The sequence below is a fragment of the Cannabis sativa genome, chromosome 4 (genome assembly GCF_029168945.1).
Source record: "Cannabis sativa cultivar Pink pepper isolate KNU-18-1 chromosome 4, ASM2916894v1, whole genome shotgun sequence".
Classification (NCBI taxonomy): domain Eukaryota; kingdom Viridiplantae; phylum Streptophyta; class Magnoliopsida; order Rosales; family Cannabaceae; genus Cannabis; species Cannabis sativa.
In genome coordinates, this window is record NC_083604.1 from 54727302 (window position 1) to 54752350 (window position 25049).

The window sequence follows — 25049 nt, forward strand, 5'->3', positions numbered from 1 at the left end:
TTACCTGATGGTTTTAAACCAATAGGTTGTAAGTGGATTTTAAAGGCTAAAAGGGATAAAAAGGGACAGATTGAAAGGTTTAAAGCGCGTTTAGTGGCTAAAGGCTTTACTCAAAGAGAAGGTATTGATTACACTGAAACTTTCTCACCTGTTTCCACTAAAGATTCATTCAGAATTATTATGGCCTTAGTTGCGCATTTTGATTTAGAGTTGCATCAAATGGATGTTAAAACTGCTTTTCTGAATGGAGAATTGAATGAGGAAGTCTATATGTCTCAACTTGAAGGCTACAAGGAGAAAGGAAAAGAACACTTAGTTTGCAAGTTGAAACGATCCATTTATGGTCTCAAACGGAGCATCTCGCCGGTGGTACTTGAAGTTTGACCAGGAGTTGTGACATCGTTTGGTTTCGTAGAGAACAAGTTTGATCAGTGTATTTATATGAAGATCAGTGGGAGTCGTGATATTTTTCTTGTTCTTTACGTAGATGACATTTTACTTGCCAGCAGTGATTTGTCACTACTAAATGAGACCAAAAATTTTCTGTCTTCCAATTTTGATATGAAAGATCTTGGAGAGGCATCCTATGTTTTGGGGATTGAGATCCATCGTGACAGGAATCGAAAAGTTCTTGGCTTATCTCAAGAAGCTTACATTAATCGTGTGCTCAAAAGGTTCAACATGGATTTGTGTAAAGCTGGTTGTTCCTATTACGAAAGGGGACAAGTTCACTAAGCAGCAATGTCCTAAGAACGACTTGGAAAGAGGAGCAATGAAGAACATCCCTTATGCAAGTGTAGTAGGGAGTTTGATGTATGCTCAGGTTTGCACTCGACCTGACATAGCTTTCGTAGTCAATGTTCTTGGGAGATATTTATCTGATCCTGGCCTCGATCATTGGGTTGCAGCCAAGAAAGTTTTGAGATATTTGCAAAGAACGAAGAGTTTTATGCTTGTGTATAAGCAGGTTGACAATCTTCGAGTTGTTGGTTATTGATTGATTTTGGTGGTTGTGTAGATGATTTAAAGTCAACTTCTGGCTATATTTTCACCTTGGCAGGTGCTGCTATTTCTTGGAAGAGTGTCAAACAGACTTTGATCACATCATCTACTATGTATGCTGAGTTTGTTGCATGTTATGGGGCATCTTTGCAAGCTTTGTGGCTGAAGAATTTTATTTCGGAGATACGAGTGGTTGATTCTATTTCCACACCTATGCTAATCTATTGTGATAATAATCTTTCTTTGTTTTCTTTTCAAAGAATAACAAGATTAGTAGTGCTTCTAAACATATGGAAATAAAGTATCTCATTGTCAGAGACTTGGTCAAGAAAGGAGACATTGTCATTGAAAATTGCAAGACCGAGTCGATGTTAGCTGATCCTCTAACCAAAGGGTTAAGTGCCGTGTTGTTTAATAAACATGTTGTTAATATGGGCATTTTAGAATCTTTTGATCTTTTGGGTTAGTGGGAGTTTTGTTTTTTTGTTTGTTTTTAGAAATTATTATTTATAATTTTCTGAATAAAGTTATGAACTACATTTTATGTTTCAATATTTTATTATTGAATGGATATGTTTTCAATTATGTTTTGTTATATTCTCGAGAATGATTGAATTGAAAGCATGTGGTTCATATTGTTGTGATCATTGTCTTTTAAATTTATTTGCTTATTGACAATGATATGTTGTTGGCTTAATTCTTTAAGCAAGTTTAGTGACACTTACTTATTTTAAGTGGTGTATGTTTAATTTCACTGGCTTATTTATTAAGCATCACGGTATCAGTGAAATTGAGGACTGATAAGGATATTATGTTATTTTATATTGATCACATGTTGAACATAATTCCTTACCACACTACTAGACTTATTGACCATGTCGATTTAATACTTTGGTATTTGTGATTATGAATGTCTTTTGTTGAGCTAAAAACAATATGACTGTCATAGTTCATTATCAAAGGTTAAATTGGACCGGTATGTTGAGATGCTATCAGAGAACTATCATTTTTTAAAGTGGCCACAAATGTTTTTCTGTTGTTCAACCCATGAGTCGTTTTCAAATAAAATTATTTTGATATATAATATATATGTATTAAAATCAATGTAGCCCAAGTGGGAGAATGTTAGACTTTTATTTGGGCTTACATTAAATTTTATTGGTTTTATTAAAACTTGGGTTGATTGGATAGTTCTTTGCTGTGTTAGCCCATGTTGTTGGTGATCAATTGTTAATGGGCTTAGCATCTGTGAGTAAAGTCTAGGTGAAGCAGAAGTGTGGGCTTTTCTAGTTGACTGAAGCCTTTGATGAGCAGGCCCAACCCAACTAAGGTTTTGTAGCTAAGTCCCCTCCCTAACTCTATAAATACATATTGTCTCATCACAATTGGATACCTTTTGATAATCAGAGAAAATAAACTGCTTCTGATTTAGAGATCTAGGGAGGAAGACTTAGTTGATAGTATTGCACTATCAAATTGGAGTAACTGCTGTAGATCAATCAGAGATAATTGCTATGGATCAATCAGGTACACATACCTAATTATTATATCTTATTATTGTGTTCTATGTTATATACAAATAGATCTTGGGTTAATTGTTAATTTATATAACAGTGCTCCCCACCATCTTTCAACCTTAAATGATACAAAGTAAAATATGCATAAGCATCTTGAACGTTGAAAATAAACACAAGAAAGAGCAAAACATGAATTAAATAGACAACAAAAAAGAAAAAAAAAACAAACCAATTTTAGGTAAGCGGGATCTGATGATCTTAGCGTGAGAGCTGGCTTTATATCTAGTAACCAAGGAGGAAAACCCCCTAAATCCCACTCTGCAACAAAAGGTAGCTCTGAACAGCAATTTCCAGCATTGTAATTCAACTTTTAAACTAGCAAAGGAGAATACACAGAAGTTCCCCAAGTTAGTTAGACACTAATATCTGAATCAAAGGAGAATGCAAAGACAGGTCTTTCATTTTTTGTATTGTTATTCGAAAAGTCAAGTATTGAGTATGAAAAATGACCAGTAATTCTTCTATTTGGATCAAATGTCAATATTTTCTCAATGAGGTCTATGGCTAGTACTGGATGAACATGTGGGAAAGCCCTGCCTAACTGTTGGCGAGGGAACGAAGGGAGTTGCGGTATGTATCTTTTATCATCTTCATTTCGAATGAAACCGAGATCTCTCTGTTGGTGTGCCTAGAAGCTAAGAAACACAAAATAATGCATAAGTAATTACTTTATTAAACGTATAATATAACACACAAGAGCTTTGATGTTAAAATAAACAAAGAATATCTGTATCTAATTAGAAAATCATGCCATAGTTCCAAAAGTTATTTTAGCATTAAATAAAGAAAAATTGGCAAAGATGGAAAAGGTGTCAATAGTTGAAATTTGGTATTATAATCTACAGTACAAGTCAAATAAGATGAGACTTCACTTCTGAAAGAAATTGTTTTATGTATATTTGTCCTTACCTCTGTCAACAAGCGCATCTGATGAACATGGTCTTTGCTTAGAAACAAAGGCTTCCTAATCATAAGCTCCATAGATATGCAACCAACAAACCATGAAGCAGTATAATTTGAAGAGTTCAACAATAACTCAGGAGCCCTGTACTATTTAGTCATATTCTCTGTTTTCCTTTGCATCCTCCAATCTCTCTCTTCCATTACTCTCTCTAATAACTTTATCAACTCCTTTCTCCCGAACACTATCTTCGACTGTCAGAATCTCCATAGCCTCGTTCTCTCTCAGAACCTCCTCGTGGGACCCATCCCAGAAGTATTTCCAAAATCGCTAACCTCCGGCAACTGGAGTTTATTGGAAAAAACTTCACTGGTGGAATTTCTACAAGCTTTGGTCAGTTTCAGAAACTTGAATAGCTTATTCTCTCTACAAATCTTCTTGACGGAGTTATACCCAATTCTCTTGGTAACATCTCTAGTCTCAGAGAGCTTTTTCTCGTTTATAATTCGTTCTCGCCGAGTCGGATACTGAGTGAGTTTGGTAACCTGACTAGTCTTGAGAAGTGGCTCAATGGTTGTAACCTTGTGGGACAGGTTCCGACGAGTTTGGATTGGCTAAGTAACTTTCATTTGTAATGAAAAAAGATAAAATATGGGATTAGATAAGTTATTTACAAAAATATGTCATCAAAAAAATCCATAAAAATGTAAACAAAACAAAAAATCCATACCCCATTAGTATTATTTAATTCTCCCATAAAAAAGTAAATCTTTAAAATTTTCCCATATTTCATGTAATTTCTACTTTCTTTTTCTTTGGAAAATTTATACCAAATACTAACTTTTTTTCAAACATTACATTTATAATTTGACAAGGAAATTCTTCTACTTTTCTTAATTTTTTTTTTCTTTTTTACTGTTTTTTACTTATTAAAGCTTCAAAAAAACTTTTTTTTTTCTTTTTTATATATTTTTTAGTCAATTTTAGCTCTTTTTTTCTTATTTTTTAAGTCAATTCCTGGCTTTTATTTTTCTTTCTTTCTCTTCTCTATTTCTCTTTTTTATTTTTTATTTTTCTAATTTCTCTATCTTTTTTTTTATTTTTTTTATCTTTGTTTATATATATAAATATATATAATAAGTGTATATTTTTATCTCTTTTTTTTTTACATTTTTTTTTCTCTCTTACAAAAAAAAAAAAAATTAAGAGCACTCTTCCTATATTTTTCTATCTTTTACATGATTAATAAAAGTAATATATATATTTTTTTGGAGTGTTTTGTAGTTTATTCAGAGTTAATTTATGAAAGATTTGTATATTTTAACAAGATTGATGTCTTGATATTTTTCTTTTAATTTATAGTTGCCTTATAACAAAATTTTCTATAATATGAGATTGAATATTATAATTATAATACTTAGTTTATTTTTTATATTTTTTTGAGTACCTCTATTTTATTGTATTGAGATTGCTTCATTTTTTGTTTTGTTGTGTTTTGTCTTTTTTTTTTATTATTATTATTTTAAGTTTGTCATATTATCTTTTTATAGAGTCAAAATTAAATTTATAGATTTTTATGAGTTTTATTTGCACATCATAAAATGATAAGTACACCCTATTAGAAAAATACTTATATAATTTAAAAAAATATTCTTAATATATTTTAAAAAAAATTTTCTCGTATTATTTTATATTAATTTCAATACTTATTTTGATTTTATTTTCATATTTTTTTTTTTTCTAAATCATGTATATATATTTATTTTTTTCTAAGAAAATTTTATATAATTTTTTGTCATAATATTTAAAAATTAATTTATTTTTATTTTAATAGGCATATTTTTTAAGAATATAAATTAAAAAAAAAAGTTAACCAAAATTTAGTACAATAAAATATATAAATTTTATTTAAAATAAAAGTTTTTAAAATGAGATGTCTTTAGAAGTTTTTGGGGTGTAGATAATTTTTTTTATAGGTTTGAGACTGGTTTCATAGATTTTATATGATTTTTTATACGGTCGAAACGGGTTTCATAGGCTTTGAGGGTTTTGTAATGAGATTGCTTCATTTTATGATTTTTTTTTTATTTTAAGTTTCTTTATATTATTTTTTTTTTCTAAATTTGAAACTGGTTTTTACATTTATATTATGTTCTTAAATTATTGTTGTGTGTTGTTTTTTATTATTTTTGTTAGTGTTTTTTCTAAGTTATTTTTTTTTTCTAAATTGAAACTGGTTTACATATTTTTGAGAGTTCTGTAATGGGGTTGCTCTATTTTATGATATTATTACAAATTTTTTATTTTAAATTACTTTTTTATTCTTTGTTTCTAGGTTCGAAATTTACACTTATATTTTGTTTTTAAATTATTGGTATGCATTGTGTGTTGTTTTGATTATATTTAGTGAATAGTATTTTTTTTTTTTGTATTTTTGTATGTGTTTTTCTTTTTTTCATTTTTCATTTGATTGTCTAATGAAACTAGTTTCAGTTAACTTTATTATTTTTTATGATTTTTTATAGCGTCGAAACTGGTTTCACATGTTTTAACTATTCTGTAATAGGGTTGCTCCATTTTTATGATGTTATTGTATATTTTTTAGTTTGTATAAAATCTGTTTTATTATTGTATGATATTTGAACAACAATTTTTATTTTATTTTAAATAATCAGTTTCTGACACACATATTATTTTATTATTTTCATAACTGATTTTTTTATTGTTATTCATAATTGAGTTTTAAGTTTCAATTTTTTTATTTGATTATTTCAAGAAACTGGTTTTTATTTGTTTGTTTTATTTTGGTTATTTTACTAACTGGTTTCTCACATTCCACTATTTTTTTTTGTTATTCTTTTATGGTTTTTATTGCATTTTTTTCTCTTAAATTTTCTTTGTTTCTTTTTCCCTCTTTGATTTTAATTTCTGATTCTCTTTGTTATATTTCTTGCATATTATATGCTTAAATCAATTCTAGTTTTTGAGCAAGCAAATAAAAAATTAAATGGCAAAATAAAGAATGAAACTAGAAGTTTTGTTATAAGGTATTGATATAAAATTTATATGTTCGAAACTAGTTTTTAAATTTAGTATCGTTTGTAAAAGTTTAATTATTAGGCATTGTGTATTTTTCATTATATTATTGATGAAATTATTTTTTTGCCTCTTTTAATGAAATAATTAGTTTCTTTTAGTATTGATGAAAGTAGTTTTTAAAGTTATAGTATCATTTTTAGATTATAAATTTTTTCATTATCTTGTTGATGAAACTATTTTTTTATTCTTTTAATGAACTTATTAGTTTCTTTCAATGTTTATGAAACTTATTTTTGAAGTTTGTATTATTTTTAGATTATAATTTTTTATATTGTTTTTTTCCAGGATGATGTTGATGAAACTAGTTTTTTTTATTCAGCTGCTTTTAATGAAATAATTAGTATTTAACCAAAAAAAAAAAACAACCAAACAGTAGTTTAAATAAAAAATCAGGTTTAATTTCTGAAAAGAAAAACAACATCTACAGTTGAGATCATTTTTTATTTATTTTAGTATTTTATTTTTTAAAAAAGGAAAAACAAAATAAAAAGAAACACAAACTTAAAGTTTTTATGGCATTCCTCACAAATTTTTCCCATATTTATAAGTTGTTTTTTTTTTTTTTAAAATGTCATATTTGGTGTAATTAAGTATTTATGTCATCTATATCAAAACTTATCTTCATTTTTCTATATTTTTGTAAATAACCCTTTTTTTCTCTCACTAAATAACTAATGGCTTGTTTTAGTATAAAGTAATTAGTAATTTTCTCCTTGAATTACAATATTGATTTTAGCCCCTAAAATATACAGTTTGTTAAGAATTCTCTGAACTGTTACATTTTTAGAAATTTAGTCTTTCTGTTAGGTTCAATTCTATTATTCCGTTTAAATGATGACGTGTCTTTATCAATTAACAACTTTGCCCCCTAAATTTTGACAACTATCAAATCATACTCCCTCAAAATAAAAATGAGAAAGATTCAATATTTTTTTAAGTAAATCTTAAAAAATTATTTTAGATTTAAAAAAAATCATTTTGAATGATTAAGAAAATTAAAAAATAAATTGAAACTAATTACCCAATATAAAAAATTATTTATTTTTATTAGAAAATTCATTTAGATATTAAAATAATATATTAAAAATTTAATTTGTAAAAATATATTAAAAAATATATTCAAAACTAAATTTTACAGGAACAAACTTGAATATATTTTGTTTTTATCAAAAAAATGTAGATTTGTTTAAATAAACTTAATATTTTTTTAGTTTAATTTATAACTTTTTTCAAAATATTTTTTTTTATTGAAATTGTTGACCGAGGTTTTCTACAACCAAGTAAATGAAAGAATGAGAAGAGCTAGGGAAGCTTTAATGCAGGTGATTTTTACGTGGTTCGGGCATTAATGAGCCTTAGTCCACGACTCTTTGTTATTAATGAGAGTGTTTGTATAGAGAATGTCCTTGGTGAATCTCTCTCTCTCTCTCTCTCTCTCTCTCTCTCTCTCTTTTACTCCATTTGATTCCTTAATTGATTAATCGACCCCTTTTACATTCTATGTTTGGGGTATTTATAGTGTTTTTCGGGAGAATCCCTAAAAGGGGATCACTTGTCTTTAAGTGTTAGGGCACAAATTCCTAGCAGATACAAAATAAGAAATACATGACCTATGCCGTAGGTATCTTAGGGATTAGGTGAATGTAATCTTTTATCCTTCCTTGATTAATGTGAGTCTTCATAATGGAGTCGTCACTAGATTCGTCGATTATCGTGTAATCGCCGTAAAAGAGGCTTACGCCATCTGTGAAATCCTCTTATGATATGTTTCCCCCATGCAGCATTGAATGCGAAGTGACTGTTCGAACAATCTCTTTCCCTCCCGGAGATGCATTGTTACATTTCCAGCCTCCCGGAGAGTAAAGGCGTGTTTTATGCTCCTCTCCGGGAGGCTCACTCCGTGAGATGCACTTCTCTGTCTATGACTTAACCAATTTTTGTGAGTGGGTGTTCTTTGAGATCTACATGTCGCACACAGCCGCTGCCACGTATTTTGGGAAAAATCTGAGGCAACATTTATCCCCCAAGTCTCATTTAGTAAAGGGTAAATGATTTGCTTCCCGTATATTGATAGACCTGCGCATTTAATCCTGGTGTTAGAGAGGTGCGAAAAGTTTTAACTGCCCTTTCTCCTCGTTACACTGATTCATCCCATCCATTGGATCATAGAATGCGAATCGATACCAATTCCCACCGTACGATGGTGTATAAACACAACTGCCTTGCACCCTTTCTGGCCTATACACGCCATCATTTTCCTTTTTGTTGAAATTGTTGGAATTTATTTTACCAGGATCTTAGTTCTACTCACAAGTATGTTGTTTAACACCCTAAATATGAAGTTTCTAAAACGATAATTAAACACATATAAAGTTAAGAAAACCTTACACTGGTAGCAGCGGAATAATATGTCTCCTTCCACTCAGATCTCTAACCCTTGTATCCTTTCTGTCACAGAGTATTATCAAGATCTACCACTTGCTGTGTGTGGGCACTACTCTATCACTAGAGGGTTCGAAATTGTGAAGAAGAAAAGAGAGAGAGGTAGGGTCGGCTATAGAGAGAGAAAGTGGAAGGCTTAGTTTTTCTGAAAGGCAATATTTGAATTACTCACAAAAGCTTATTTTTGACTGAGCCATCACTTTCTATTTATAGGCAACTACTAGGTTTACTCTTATCCTGAGTGTCCAAGGTGCAAGAAACATCATCCGGGAGAGTGTAACCGGAAGACATGCTTCCTGTGTGGCATGGTGGGGCATTTCAAGAAAGATTGCCCCAGGCAAAGAAAGAGGAGTCGAAAGCCGAGGTGAAACCGGTTCCTGCTCGGGTGTTTGCCATTACCCAAGCTGATGCTGCAGCCAGTCCTTCTGTTGTGACAGGTCAGCTTTTCGTCAACAACTTGTTATTTACAGTATTATTTGACTCGGGAGCTACACGTTCATATGTGGCTACAAGAGTGATTGATCTTTTGGGTAGGCCTTGTGATATTTTAGAAAGAGGGTTTGGAACCCTAATGCCTAGCGGGGAATTGGTTATCTCTAATAGGCGCATTAGGTCTATGCCGATTAGGATCGAAGATAGGGAATTGAGTACTGATCTTATAGAGTTGAAATTAACTGAGTTTGATATTATACTGGGAATGGATTTTTTATCCAAGTATTCGGCCAGTATAGACTGTAGGCGTAAAATGGTGACTTTTCAGCCGGAAGGTGAAGATCCATTTGTTTATGTTGGATCGGTTCAAGGGTCTCGGATCCCGGTTATTTCTGTGTTGAGAGCTAGGGATTTGCTATGCAATGGTTGTGTAGGATTTCTAGCGGTAGTATTTGACTCCAGCAGACCTGAAACATTTGGGCCTGAGGTAGTCCGGGTGGTGAAAGATTTTCTTGATGTGTTTCCCGAGGAATTGCCGGGATTGCCGCCACAGCGAGAGATTGACTTTGTTGATTTGGCACCTGGAGTCGAACCTGTTTCTAAAGCTCCATATAGGATGGCTCCAGCGGAACTCAAGGAGCTTAAGTTACAACTTCAGGGGATGCTTGATATTGGGTTTATTCGACCTAGTGTATCGCCCTGGGGAGCTCCGGTTCTTTTTGTGAAAAAGAAAGATGGTTCCCTCAGAATGTGTATTGATTATCGGGAACTAAATAAGCTGACGATTAAGAACAAGTACCCGTTGCCCAGGATCGATGATCTGTTCGATCAGCTTCAGGGAAAGACTGTGTTTTCAAAGATTGATTTACGGTCGGGTTATCATCAACTCAGAATTCGAGACGAGGACATACCGAAGACTGCTTTTTGAACCAGATATGGGCACTATGAGTTTCTGGTAATGTCGTTCGGATTGACCAATGCTCCTGCAGCCTTTATGGATCTCATGAATAGGGTGTTCAAGGATTTCCTCGATAACTGCGTTATAGTGTTTATCGATGACATTCTTGTATACTCTCAGTCAGAAGAGGAGCACGAGCATCATCTTCGAATGGTGTTACAACGACTTAGGGATCACAAGCTGTATGCCAAGTTCAAAAAGTGCGAATTCTGGTTGTCCGAGGTGTCCTTTTTGGGTCATATTGTTGGGAAAAATGGAATTATGGTCGATCCAAACAAGATAGAATCAGTGAAGAATTGGCCGAGGCCCAAATCTGTGACAGAAATTCGAAGTTTTCTCGGGTTAGCAGGGTATTATCGACGTTTCGTCGAAGGATTTTCTAAACTTTCTATGCCCCTAACCGAATTGACCAAGAAAAAATCAGAGATTTGTGTGGTCAGATAAGTGTGAATCAAGCTTTCAGGAGTTGAAGCAACGTTTGATAACAGCTCCGGTGTTAGCTTTGCCATCAGATCAAGAGAAATTTGTTGTGTATTGTGATGCATCCAGACAGGGTCTGGGATGCGTTCTCATGCAAGCTGATAAAGTCATAGCTTATGCCTCTCGTCAACTGAAGGATTATGAGCAGCGTTACCCAACTCATGATTTAGAGCTCGCTGCTGTGGTTTTTGCTTTAAAGATTTGGCGACATTATCTTTACGGTGAAAAGTGTGAGATTTATACGGATCATAAAAGTCTTAAATACTTTTTCACCCAAAAAGATTTGAATATGAGGCAGAGAAGGTGGTTGGAGTTAGTTAAAGACTACGACTGTGAAATACTATATCACCCCGGGAAAGCCAATGTTGTGGCCGATGCTCTGAGCAGAAAAGGTCCCGGTCAAGTGTGTACTACGGTGATGATAGCTCCTCAACTAGCCTCAGAAATGGTTAGTGCAGGAATTGAGTTCGTGGTCGGGAAATTACATAATTTAACACTCCAATCTGATCTGTTGGAGAGAATCAGAAAGGCACAACTGGAAGATCCCGAGCTAGTTAAAGTTCGAGATGAAGTAGTGGCTGGTCGGCCTAAAGGGTTTTCAATCTCGAGCAGTGGAATGTTGTTATATAAAGCTCGAGTTTGTGTTCCTAGTGTTGATGAGCTTAAGAAAGAGATACTTGATGAAGCTCACACCACGCCTTATTCGTTGCATCCGGGAACCACCAAGATGTATCAGGATTTGAAACCCTACTTCTGGTGGTATGGGATGAAAAGAGATGTAGTGGACTATGTGTCCAAATGTTTAACCTGCCAGCAGATTAAGGCGGAACATCAGAGGCCGGCGGGGTTATTGCAACCTTTAGTCCTTCCAAAATGGAAGTGGGAGGACATCGCAATGGACTTTGTAACTGGTTTACCTAGAACTATAGGGATGTATGATTCTGTATGGGTCATTGTGGATAGATTTACAAAGTCGGCTCACTTTCTACCAGTGAAAGTTACCTATTCAGTGGATCAGTATGCTGAATTATATGTGAAGGAGATAGTTCGTCTCCATGGAGCCCCTAAATCTATTGTGTCAGATAGGGATCCAAAGTTCACATCGAAGTTTTGGGTGAGTCTTCAGAAGGCTATGGGTACCAAGTTAAAGTTTAGTATAGCCTTTCACCCTCAGACTGATGGTCAGTCAGAAAGAACTATCCAGATTTTGGAAGACCTACTGCGAGCCTGTGTCATGGACTTTGAGGGTTCATGGAGTAAGTACTTGCCTTTAATTGAGTTCTCCTACAACAACAGCTACCAAAGTACAATAGGGATGGCTCCCTATGACATGTTATATGGTAGAAAATGTCGTTCTCCTATTCATTGGGACGAGACAGGAGAAAGGAAGTACCTGGGTCTAGAGTTAGTGCAAAGGACCAATGAAGCTATTGATAAGATCAAGGCTCGGATGCTTGCTTCTCAAAGCAGGCAGAAAAGTTATGCTGATCCGAAGCGCAGAGATGTCACATTTCAGGCAGGGGAACATGTTTTCCTGCGAGTTTCACCCATGAAGGGTATTCGGCGCTTCGGGAAGAAGGGTAAGTTAAGCCCTAGGTTCATTGGGCCATTTCAGATACTCGAGAAGGTCGGGCAGGTAGCGTATCGGCTAGCCTTACCACCAGCATTATCAGCTGTTCATGACGTATTTCACATCTCTATGTTAAGGAAATACGTGTCAGACCCGACTCATGTCTTGAGTTATGAAGCCCTTGAACTACAACCAGACTTATCCTATGAAGAGCAACCTGTTCAGATTTTGGATAGGAAAGAAAAAGTTCTTCGCAACAAGACTATTGCACTAGTTAAAGTGCTCTGGAGGAACAGTAAGGTGGAAGAAGCCACTTGGGAATTGGAGTCAGATATGAGGACTCAACATCCAGAGCTATTCAGGTTAGATTTCGGGGACGAAATCCTATTAACGGGGGAATAATTGTAATGACCGCTCTAGTAATGTGGATTAGTAAAGGCAATTAGCACTAATTTTTATTATTTTATTATTTTATTATTATTTGTGAATTAATTTATTTGTGGACCCCAATATTTAGAAATAAATGTTAGAGTTATAATTTCTCAATTCCGGAGATTTTATTAAACTCTAGGGGTATTATTTAGCTTATATGTGAAATATGTTAATTTTGTAATTTTTGCTCGGCGACAACGGAAAATGCGATGGATGGCTAGATAATCACATGAGTAAGTTTAGAACCCTATTTCATAGTGGGGAATATTTTAGAGGAAATAAATTATCGGGATTGAGCGGGGTTATGGAAATTGACCATTTTACCCCTAGCTTTAGAAATACTTAAGTTATGTCTTTAAGGGTATTTAAGTCTTTTTAAAAGATTGGTGTAGTGGCTGCCTAGGGAGGTGACAAGTGGCCTTTACTTTCAGCCAAGGATTAGTCAATCCTTTTCCCAATTTGGAAAATCAAAGAAAAGAAAAGAAATTAAAAAAAAAACAACATTTCCTCTTGAGCTCTCTTTCTCTCTATTCGGCTGAGGCAAAGCAAGGATCAACCAGAATTTTTCCTTTCATTCCTTTGAATTTAAGCTAGGATTAAAAGTGGTTTCATCTAAGGTAAGCCCTAGAACTCTTGCTTTTGTATTTTTGAGCTTTTGACTTAGTTTGAACATGTGATTTTGGGAGTAAGTGGCTGTTAGGTTTTAAAATGTTTAGGGTTCGAATTTTAGGGTTTAGTTGAGTTGATTCTAAGCCCTAGCTGCTGGTTTTAATGGGTGTAGATGGTTGTTATGCAATTTTAGGTTTAAAGTTCAAAGCTTTGTTCATTAATGGCAATTTGAGTTGTGATGGTTTGTTCTGTGATTTGCTGCCTGGAAATCATTGTATATGCATTGTATAGGTATACTGGAGAGTTTGGTAAAGTTTGGGATTGATTTGAATCAAGGGGGTTGATTTTTGGTTCCTGAGAACCGGAATTCCGGTTCTGGGTGGTCTGTACCAACCGGTCGACCGGTTGGTGACCCAGAACCGGGATGCCGGTTGGGAACCGGTTTACCTGTTTGGGGATTTTCCAGAACCCTAGTTTTGGCCAATTTTGAGATATTTAGGGTATTGCCATGAGGTTTATCGATAGGGAAACTTTTAGTTTCGAGTTTTAAGTCCCGGAAAGTGATTTAGCGAGTCACTCATCTGTGTTACCATTATTGTGATTAGGGCATCCATCTAGCACGTGAATTCTGTTCAGGTCGGCCAGCACACTTGAATTCGGAAAACAGGTAAGAACTGTGTATAATGTATGATGTGATTATCTGAATGTGTGTATATGTGTTTATATATGCATGCTTAAATTATGTTAAACACTACCAACACTTGTATGAATAAGTTATAAAGTGTATTGGTACAGTGATTGTTGTGATTATGAGTACGATACAGTGATACCAACACAAGCATGGATAATGCTAAGGTGTGTGGTACATCACTCAGTGTTACTCCGTGATCGGGATAAACCCTACCAACACTCGTACAGTGAGGTACGTTGTGTATGTGGTATAATGGTTGTACCCTGGTATTGAACGTTCATACTCATGTGTTAAGCTCTGTAAATAGGTGTATGGGCGCCTATTTACAGGTCGAAAATTATATGGTATGTTATATGCATTTCTTACTGAGTCTGTTGACTCACAGTTTCTGCTTCCATGTGTAGGTAAAGGAAAGGCGAAGGCTGAACAGGAATGAACCTGAGCTCGGGTGAGATTGTACATGTCAAGCGACGCGACCTGGAGTGTTCGGTCTCGGGACATCTGGGTGTTGTATTTTGAAAGTCGCTGTGCGACCCAGAACTTGTATATTTTGAATGTAAAGTTTTAACAGTAAATTTTCAAAAGTTTGAAATCGGGATCCCGGGATTTGTAAATATTATAATATATTACAAAGTTTAATATTTAAAGCAAAAGTTTTAATTTAACACGTTTTTCGAGAAATTTCTTTGATTAGCAAAGATTGCACAATAATTGAAAAAGCACTGTAGCGTGCCTTAGCATTAGGGCGTTACAATTTACATCGAGATGGGATAAATTTACCGTTTTCACCCCTCAATGTATTTGGCCCCTTAAAACACTTAGCTACCTATAAATGATGTTTTAGTGATCTAAGAATTAGTCACTGAAACAAGAGCTCATCCATTTACTTCTATTTAGCTAAGCTCGAAGGGAATCATCACTTGACTTCTATACACAAGTAGAAGCTATAGATTCCATATTTATGTTCAGCGCTCCAACTCAATCATACTATCATGTTCCCAAAATATACGTATCACCTTGACCCAAAAGTAGGCTTAACTAATAAATTAAAGAACATGAATAGCACTCCTGAGTTGAGCCTAAGCATATCAGGATTTAGATTCTTTTAATCTAAGATCAACTACTGATATTGACTTGGAAAGATACAACAGTAAGTTTATAATATCTTAACTAAGTTCAATATCGGTCCAGTCCAATGTATACTCCATACATTCGAAACTAATATACTTTACCAATGTCCTGGAAAGAACATAACACTTACTCCAACTGTAAGTACACATCATCGCTAATTATCACATTAGTGTAAATCCAAAACACTGATGAAACAGGGACTTAGTCTTTTGAATCATATAATCACAATCACATTCCACTGTTTTGACCATACTGTAATTGTGAATAAATATATGTTCTGAACTTAACAGATTTTGTGCATATATATTAAACATATTAAACCATAAGCATGAAAAATTCATGCAAACATAAATCACTTCAAATTTCTTAGATTGATAACTAATTAGATTGTAATGGGTTTTATTTAGGGCACAAAACCCATCAGAGTTACTCTCGCCACTCTACCATTTTGACTCTATTAACCCCTTTGAAAAATTCCAGAAATCATCGATTTCTTGCTGCTATCCTGCGTCCCTGTCATTCCAAGTTCACCGTCGGATGACATCAACTTCTTGCTCATCACCATTGTGTAAGTTTCTGGGTACACTTTACTTTTATTATTCATTTGCATGTTAGGGCAAGATTTAGGGCAGTGTCTTTATTTTAATCGTATTTGATTTCTATGGTAAGATGGTCATGATGAAGACCGTCGTGTGTCGTAATTCTTTGTATGCTTACCGTCATTTCCCTTTTGGATTTTGCAAGCAAGTTCTTCACTTAGGGACCGTCGAGAGTATGAAGTGATTTTCATACTTTTGTTCCTTTTTTATTTTCTCTTTTTTTTTTCACTGCCTTCCGGATATTTGCACCCGATGTTTGCCTAAGAGAATCCCTGGATTTCCTATCTTTGGCAGACATCTGGTGTTAGGTTTTATGCCCTAAATAAAACTCATTTCAATATAATCATATTTACTTATTAATATAGATCAGAAATAACATTTAATGTTGCATGGTTCACATGATTTATTTCATGATTATATGTACATAATGTATAAATTCATCTGAAACCCTTTTCACATACTTGATCTTGTTTATTGTGCCGTCAACACATTGGAAAGTAAACATGACTATGTGAATAAAGTTTCCTAGATTTATCAGACATAGGGTTTTACTGATATGATAATCTACAACAGAGTTTACTTGCATTTGGAGAAGTGCTATGTTCTTTCCAGAGCATTGGTTAAAGTAAAGCTCAGGTTGGATGCATGGAGTATGCATCGGAAGGGACCGATATTGAACTTTGACTTAGATTTATTAAACTTACCGTAATATCTATTCAAGTCAATATCGCCTAGTTGATCCTAGATCAAATGTTCTTAATCATGTTATGATTAGGCTCAATCTCAAAAGGCTATTCGTGTTCTTTGATTTGTTAGTTAAGCCTACTTTTAGGTCAGGGTGATACGTACATTTTGGGAACACGGTAGTGCAATTGAGTGGGAGCGCTAGCATAAACATGGAATCTATAGCTTCTAACTAGTGAATAGTAAGCAAAGGATGATCTCCTTCGAGCTTGACCAAACGAACATAAATGGTGGAGTACTCATTTCACATAAGCTGAAATATCATTTATACGGGGTCAAGTATTTTAAGGATAAAATACATTGTAGGGTGTAACGGTAATCTAATCCCTTTACAGTATAGATCATTCATATAGAGGATCATTGATCACATTAGGATTATAACAATGGATAACTAATGATGTGTCTATATGGTGGAACATATAGAGCATTCTATATACTGAGAGTGCAATTCTAAGTTCTATGCGTGGATTCAACGAAAAATTAATAAGTTAGTGAATTTTAGTGCTAAATTCTTGATCTACTTATTAGAAGCTCGGTTATATAGACTCATGGTCCCCGCACTAGTTGAGATAATATTGCTTGTAAGACTCATGTAATTGGTTTTGATTAATCAATTAGAATTCTCAAATTAGACTATGTCTATTTGTGAATTTTTTCACTAAGTAAGGGCGAAATTGTAAAGAAAGAGTTTATAGGGGCATATTTGTTAATTATGATACTTTGTATGGTTCAATTAATAAATATGATAAATGACAATATTATTTAATAATTATTTATAGTTATTAAATAGTTAGAATTGACATTTAAATGGTTGAATTAGAAAATTGGTGTTTTTGAGAAAATCAGATGCAGAAAAGATAAAACTGCAAAATTGCAAAAAGTGAGGCCCAAATCCACTAAGCATGGCTGGCCACTTTTGTAGGCAATTTAAACTGATATTTTCATTATTTTAATGCCAAATAATTCAAACCTAACCTTAGTGGAATGCTATAAATAGATAGTGAAGGCTTCAGGAAATTCACACTTAAATTTTCTACTTTTTCATTCAGAAAAAATTGAACCTTCTCTCTCCCTATCTTTGGCCGAACCCACTCTCTCTCTCTTTCTCATTGAGATTTCGAAATTCTTAGTGTATTAGTAGTGCCCACACACAGCAAGTGATACCTCAATCATAGTGAGGAAGATCGTGAAGAAAGACATTCAGCAAAAGGAGTTTCAGCATCAAAGATTCAGAGAAAGAGATCCAGGTTCAGATATTGATAATGCTCTGCTACATAAAGGAATCAAGGGCTAGATATCTGAACGGAAGGAGTCATTATATTCCGCTGCACCCAATGTAAGGTTTCCTAAACTTTATATGTGTTTATTTTATCGTTTTAGAAAGTTCATATTTACGGTGTTAATAAACATACTTGTGAGTAGATCTAAGATCCTGGTAAAATAACTTCCAACATCTGGAGGGGGCCTCCTTCCAGCGTTTAGGAGACCCCCATTCCCTCCTTTTATTTTAGGGTTTGGTTTGGGGGTTAACTGCTGGATTTCTTTTTCAGATGAGTGAGGTTCTCCGCGACCTTCACGAACACGGTTTCTTCGGTTTTGACCAAGAGATTTCAGCACTTTATCAATCCCAAGACATGTGTACCCCTACTTCAACTGGAGCAAAATCTTCAGACAAGGCGTCCAAGACCTTGGCCACCTTGGAGGAAGTGATGAAAGGACCGGTGGTCCATGAGAAATACACCTGCCTGTCCACTGGTTGGGAGGCGGATGAGTTACACTCAACCTTGACCTGTGCTCACCAACTGGAGAAGATAGTTATGATTGTCGGGATCAAGCCTTCTGCGACTGAAGTTTTTCACTACCTACCAGAGAGGAAGAGACGCCCAACCGTAACTATGACGACTTTGGGGCCTGGAGTCAAACCCACCTTATGTCCGGGGCCATGCTATCGCTCCAAGATTATTTCATAGATTTTTTAATTTTTGTACCAACTAATTCCCCAAGCTTATCACATGCTTTGAGGCCTGTACATTTTTTATGTTGCCAGGAACTGGGCCCCGCCCAGTCCGGCTGAGATTCTATATTTTTATGAACTTTTATCTGTCCCTAAGAAAGGGGACAAACTTAAAGACGGATTCTTCACGCTCCAGGCCCATTCTGCCAATGAGGGTCCGGTGCCTTACAACTTTCAGAAGAATGTGAAGGAGTACCACAACCGATTCATCTTCTCCTCAAGCTTCAAAGTCGTTGAGCGTTCGGAGCTGCTCACTGAGTGGGTTAGGGCCCCTCCTATGCACTGTACCGCCCCTACTCAACTCTTCCTTCAACATGCAAAAGTCTTTGCCAATTACGATAAGGATGGGTTGAACGTAGGGGACTTGGTCACGACCGCTAATTACAGGAGGGCTAAGTTGATTTCGGAGGGCCAGTCAGTAGATGACTTCAACTTATCCAAAGTCCTCTGCCCCAACATCCGCAACCCTGAGACCGAGAAGGCGCTCTGGGACGATATCATTGCTTTCGCGGAAGATAAATACAAGAAATATCTCTTAAGGAGGGAACAAGAGTTAGTCTACATCAATGCCCAAGCTGCTTCAAAGAGGATCCTTCGAGTAGAAACAGGGAAGGAACAGGCGACCTCTCGACCTAAATTCCCTTTCACGGTTCCTAACGCTGGGGCTCCTGATGCCAGTACTTCTGGTACTAGTAAGTCTCCACTGATTGTTCATCACGTTCCTTCTGTTCAGGATTACTCTGCTTGTAGGCCGATGGAATTTGATGAATGGTTGTATAAATTTTAAATGCCCCATTCACGTTGGGGTGATAACGCCAAGAGTTTTTATTTTTCCAACCTTAGTCATTTCCTAGGCCGGTCCCGGATGGGTTCCGGTCCTCCCGTACCCATCTTCTTGGATCACTCCGCCTATCTATCTTCCAGTTGGTTCCTCCCCTCGGACAACTTTCTAGGGGACGACGACACCAGCCTTTTAGTATATACCTTTGGTAGGGCAGAATTAGATCGCTAGGGTAGGATTAGTCTCATTATATTATTCTTGCATGCATGATTTTTTGGCGATGTTCTGACATCTTTATTTATTTCTTTGAGCAGCGAAGCCAATGGAGGACCTCCTACATGTACTCGCCCGAACCTACAGTCCTAAATCCGGCCTGCCCGAGTCACGCGACATAGTGGTGACTCCCGGGAGATCTTTTGCTGGCATTCCCGAGGACTAGGTCGTCCTGATTGATGAGGAAGAGGAAGAAGGTAAGATCATCCCTACCCTAGACTGCAAACGTAAAGGCAAGATGGTAGAGACGGAAGCTGTTAAAAAACCGAGGCAAGCAAATACTCCTGCTCCCAGTGCTAATTCGGGGATTCCGTCCGAAGTGGACGAGTATACTGTGCCTCCCGGCATTATCTTAACTCCCATTCATCTTGATGAGGAAAGGACCCAGCTCCGAATTTCCAAACACAACTACGCCTTGGGGGAGTACACCCAGGGGAATGCAGAGGTGGAGGCCCTGAAGAAAATACTAAAGGACGCCCAGGATGGATCTGTTCAAAGTGAATACGCCAGGAACATATGGGATTTGAATTTGGATCCCTTGACCAACTGGTTCAAACTCTTTGTGGACCTAGCTTGGCTCCCTTCGCTTCAGAGAAAATGGGCCATTTTTTTGCTAGCCTGACCCAACTCCCAATGAAGACATATGCGGCCTGTGCCTCTACCAACCCCGTGTATCAAATCCAAGACATAAGCGCGACCCTCACTGCAGTGAGTTCTTATCTTTTAGATTTCTCAAGCCTCTTTCCTTTTTGATACAAGGTTCTAATATCATATATTTTTTGTTGGTTGCCAGATTGCAGCAGAGGCCGGTCGTCTCTCAAAGACATTAATTGATCACGGATACACCATGTCTGAATTCGAGGGTATGGAGGAGGTAATGAAAAGTCTCTGGGAGTCAGAGGAGAAGAAAAAGGCAATCCGTGAGGAAGCCCAGAAGGAGTCTCTTATGGAGCAGAACCACCAAGAGGCACTGAAGGCCAAGGATGAGGTCGTTGCTGCGAGGAGGAGGGATCTTCGAGATTCCAAGGAAGAAGTTCAAGAACTGACTGCCAACCTGAAATCTTTGGAGGAGCTGCACTAGACGGATTTGAAGACAACAACTAACTTGACTGTTGAAGTGAAGGAGCTCCGCGAGTTCAAAGAGCAGGCTCGTAAAGAAGCGGCTAAGGCAAAAAGGGATGCTCTCCCGGCCCCAGTCACCTGTCAACACTGTCAGAAGAGCTTTGACGATGGGTTTTTCATGTGTTGGATAGCAAACGACTACAACCTTCATCTTCCTTTTTATCCCAAACCTGAAGAGGTTCTGGTCCGCTTCCGGGAGAAAAAGAAGAGGCTTGACGCAGTGCTGGAAGAGCGCAGGGGTCCCTGTCTTCCTCCTCGGGCTGACTAAGTGATTAGCTTGTTTATGTATATTTCTCATTTTTTTTTATCCTGTCCTTCCCCTTACTTATAAGACAATGCTGCTTTCTTTTAAGGGGAGACTTTTTATGGCCCGTCCCCAGGCCTTTTCTTTTTAGGATTTTCTTACTCTTTGAACAATTTATGTCTTTGAATCAATTTAACCTTTCAGTTTTCTTATGTTTATCCTGTTTATATTTGTCCTGTTTATATTTGCCTTTATAATATGCCTTAATACCCCCCTAAGTGACATAAAAAGAAACTTTTAGGTCACTTAGTCTTAAAAAATTACATAAGAGGTTGCATACATTTGTTCGGCACAGGTTCTTTTACAGAATATAAACATTGTCTTTAAATATTGATAGCACTTTCAGAGGTGGTCAACGTTCCAGGCCCTAAGCACTGTGGTTCCGTCCATTCTTTATAGCTTGTAGGTCCCGGAGCCGATTTCATCCTCAATTTCGTATGGTCCTTCCCAATTTGGCCCAAGTACCCCCACTTCGGATTCTTGAGTGGTTGGGAAGATTCTTCTTAGGACTAGTTCGCCAATGGTGAATTTTCTATCTTTGACCTCGACGTTGAAGTATTTAGCCACCATTTTTTGGTAAGCTGCCATTCGTACTTGAGACTCATCCCGAAGCTCGTTGATTTGATCCAACGCTTCTTGTAATAAAGCTTCGTTCATTGTCGGATCATATGTCACCCTTCTGTGGGATGGGAACAAGGTTTCCACCGGGACCATAGCTTCACACCCGTATACATTGAGAATGGTGAGTGTCTGGTTGTGGTTCTTGGGGTGGTCTGGTAGGCCCATAATACTCTTGGCAATTCTTCAGGCCAGTTGTTCTTGCAGGCCAGCAACTTGTTCTTTAGGGTGACTTTTAGTATTTTGTTGACGGCTTCTGCCTGTCCATTTGTTTGCGGTCTTGCAACCCCGGAGAAGCTTTTAACGACTCCGTGTTGGTTGCAGAAGTTTGTGAACTCTTCGCAGTCAAACTGCTTTCCATTGTCTGAGACTATTTTATGAGGTAGGCCGTATTGACACACGATGTTTTTGATAACAAAGTCTAATGCTTTCTTAGCAGTTATGGTCTTCATAGGCTCGGCCTCTGTCCATTTTGTGAAGAAGTTGTTGGGTTTTATGCTCTAAATAAAACTCATTTAATTATAATCAGATTTACTTATTAATATAGATCAGAAATAACATTTAATGTTGCATGGTTCACATGATTTATTTCATGATTATATGTACATAATGTATAAATTCATCTGAAACCCTTTTCACATACTTGATCCTGTTTATTGTGCCGTCAACACATTGGAAAGTAAACATGACTATGTGAATAAAGTTTCCTAGATTTATCAGACACAGGGTTTTACTGATATGATAATCTACAACAAGAGTTTACTTGTATTTGGAGAAATACTATGTTCTTTCCAGAACATTGGTTAAAGTAAAGCTCAGGTTGGATGCATGGAGTATGCATTGGAAGGGACCGATATTGAACTTTGACTTAGATTTAATTAAACTTACCGTAAAATCTATTCAAGTCAATATCGCCTAGTTGATCCTAGATCAAATGATCTTAATCCTGTTATGATTAGGCTCAATCTTGAAAGGCTATTCGTGTTCCTTGAATTGTTAGTTAAGCCTACTTTTAGGTCAGGGTGATACGTACTTTTTGGGAACACGGTAGTGCAATTGAGTGGGAGCGCTAGCATGAACATGGAATCTATAGCTTCTATCTGGCGAATAGTAAGCAAAGGATGATCTCCTTCGAGCTTGACCAAACGAAAATAAATGGTGGAGATCTCATTTCACATAAGCTGAAATATCATTTATACGGGGTCAAGTGTTTTAAGGATAAAATACATAGTAGGGTGTTACGGTAATTTAATCTCTTTACTGTGTAGATCATTCATATAGAGGATAATTGATCACATTAGGATTATAACAATGGATAACTAATGATGTGTCTATATGGTGGAACATATAGAGCATTCTATATACTGAGAGTGCAATTCTAAGTTCTATGCGTGGATTCAACGAAGAATTAATAAGTTAGTGAATTTTAGTGCTAAATTCTTGATCTACTTATTGGACGCTCGGTTATATAGACCCATGGTCCCCCCACTAGTTGAGATAATATTACTTGTAAGACTCATGTAATTGGTTTTGATTAATCAATTATAATTCTCAAATTAGACTATGTCTATTTGTGAATTTTTCACTAAGTAAGGGCGAAATTGTAAAGAAAGAGTTTTAGGGGCATATTTGTTAATTATGATACTTTGTATGGTTCAATTAATAAATATGATAAATGACAATATTATTTAATAATTATTTATAGTTATTAAATAGTTAGAATTGGCATTTAAATGGTTGAATTAGGAAATTGGCATTTTTGAGAAAATCAGATACAAAAGGTGTTAAAATTGCAAAATTGCAAAACCCAAGGCCCAATCCACTAAGGCATGGCCGGCCACCTCTGTGTGTATTTTAAGTTGATTTTTTCATTATTTTAGTGCCATATAATTCAAATCTAACCCTAGTGGAATGCTATAAATAGATAGTGAAGGCTTCAGGAAAATTAGACTTTTTCCTGACACTTTCTGAATCAGAAAAACTGAGCCTTCTCTCTCCCTATCTGGCTGACCACTCCCTCTCTTCTTCTTCAATATTTTGAAATCCTTAGTGATTAGAGTAGTGCCCACACACATCAAGCAATACCTCAATCATAGTGAGGAAGATCGTGAAGAAAGACATTCAACAAAAGGAGTTTCAGCATCAAAGATTCAGAGAAAGAGATCTAGGTTCAGATATTGATAATGCTCTGCTACAGAAAGGAATCAAGGGCTAGATATCTGAACGGAAGGAGTCATATTATTCCGCTGCACCCAATGTAAGGTTTCCTAAACTTTATATGTGTTTATTTCATCGTTTTAGAAAGTTCATATTTAGGATGTTAATAAACATACTTGTGAGTAGATCTAAGATCCTGGTAAAATAAATTCCAAAAACTGGTATCAGATCCAGGTTAATTGATTTACTTGCAAGAAATTTGGACTTTAAAACGATTGTTTGTATGTTCTTTCGATGGTATCATGTTGTATTGAGTGTTATTTGATGATTGATTGATGTTTGTAAATTTTCGTGAAAAATAATTGCGATTTTGTTTTTGGAATTATTTTTATTGGATAGTATGAGAAAAATTAAGCAAGTTAGCCTTTTACAGAACTCAATTTCGATTTTATTTGAATTAGTTATGAATTTTTGAAGATTTGAAAAATCGGGACTCTGCTGAAATTTTCCTGCGATCGCGAAACTGTATGTACAGTTCACAATTTTTTTGTTTTTCTTCGATTTTTCATGCTTTTTCATGGAATTAACTTCCGATTTTTGGTATAGTTTTGTATTTATACTATTACTATTCCTAATTCAATTCTAAATATCTTTTTGAATTAATTTAATATTTTTCAAATTTAATTCAAGATATTAGTGTAATTTGAATTTGAATAGAATTAGTATCTATCTTCTTGCTTAAAAATCTATCTTATTTTAAAATTTGATTATATCTTATCTTATTTTAAATTTAAAAATAAGATATTTATAATCATGTAATTTTTAAATGATATAAGATATTTTGCTAATTTTTTAAATTTTGTTATTTTATTTATTTAAATTACATTTAAAATTTGAAAAAGATATTTATTTATCTTTTCTAATTTTTTATTTAATTTTTATTTATGAAATAACATTAAAAATTTAAAAGTAGTTAGGAAATTTTTGAAATGATATTTAGGTTGGTTGAAACCTAATTTTTCAAAAAATTGTAGGTTTAATTTTTAAATTTAAATTTTTTTAAAAAAATTTCGAATTTTTCAAATTTTTTTTAAATTTTTCGAATTTTTTTTT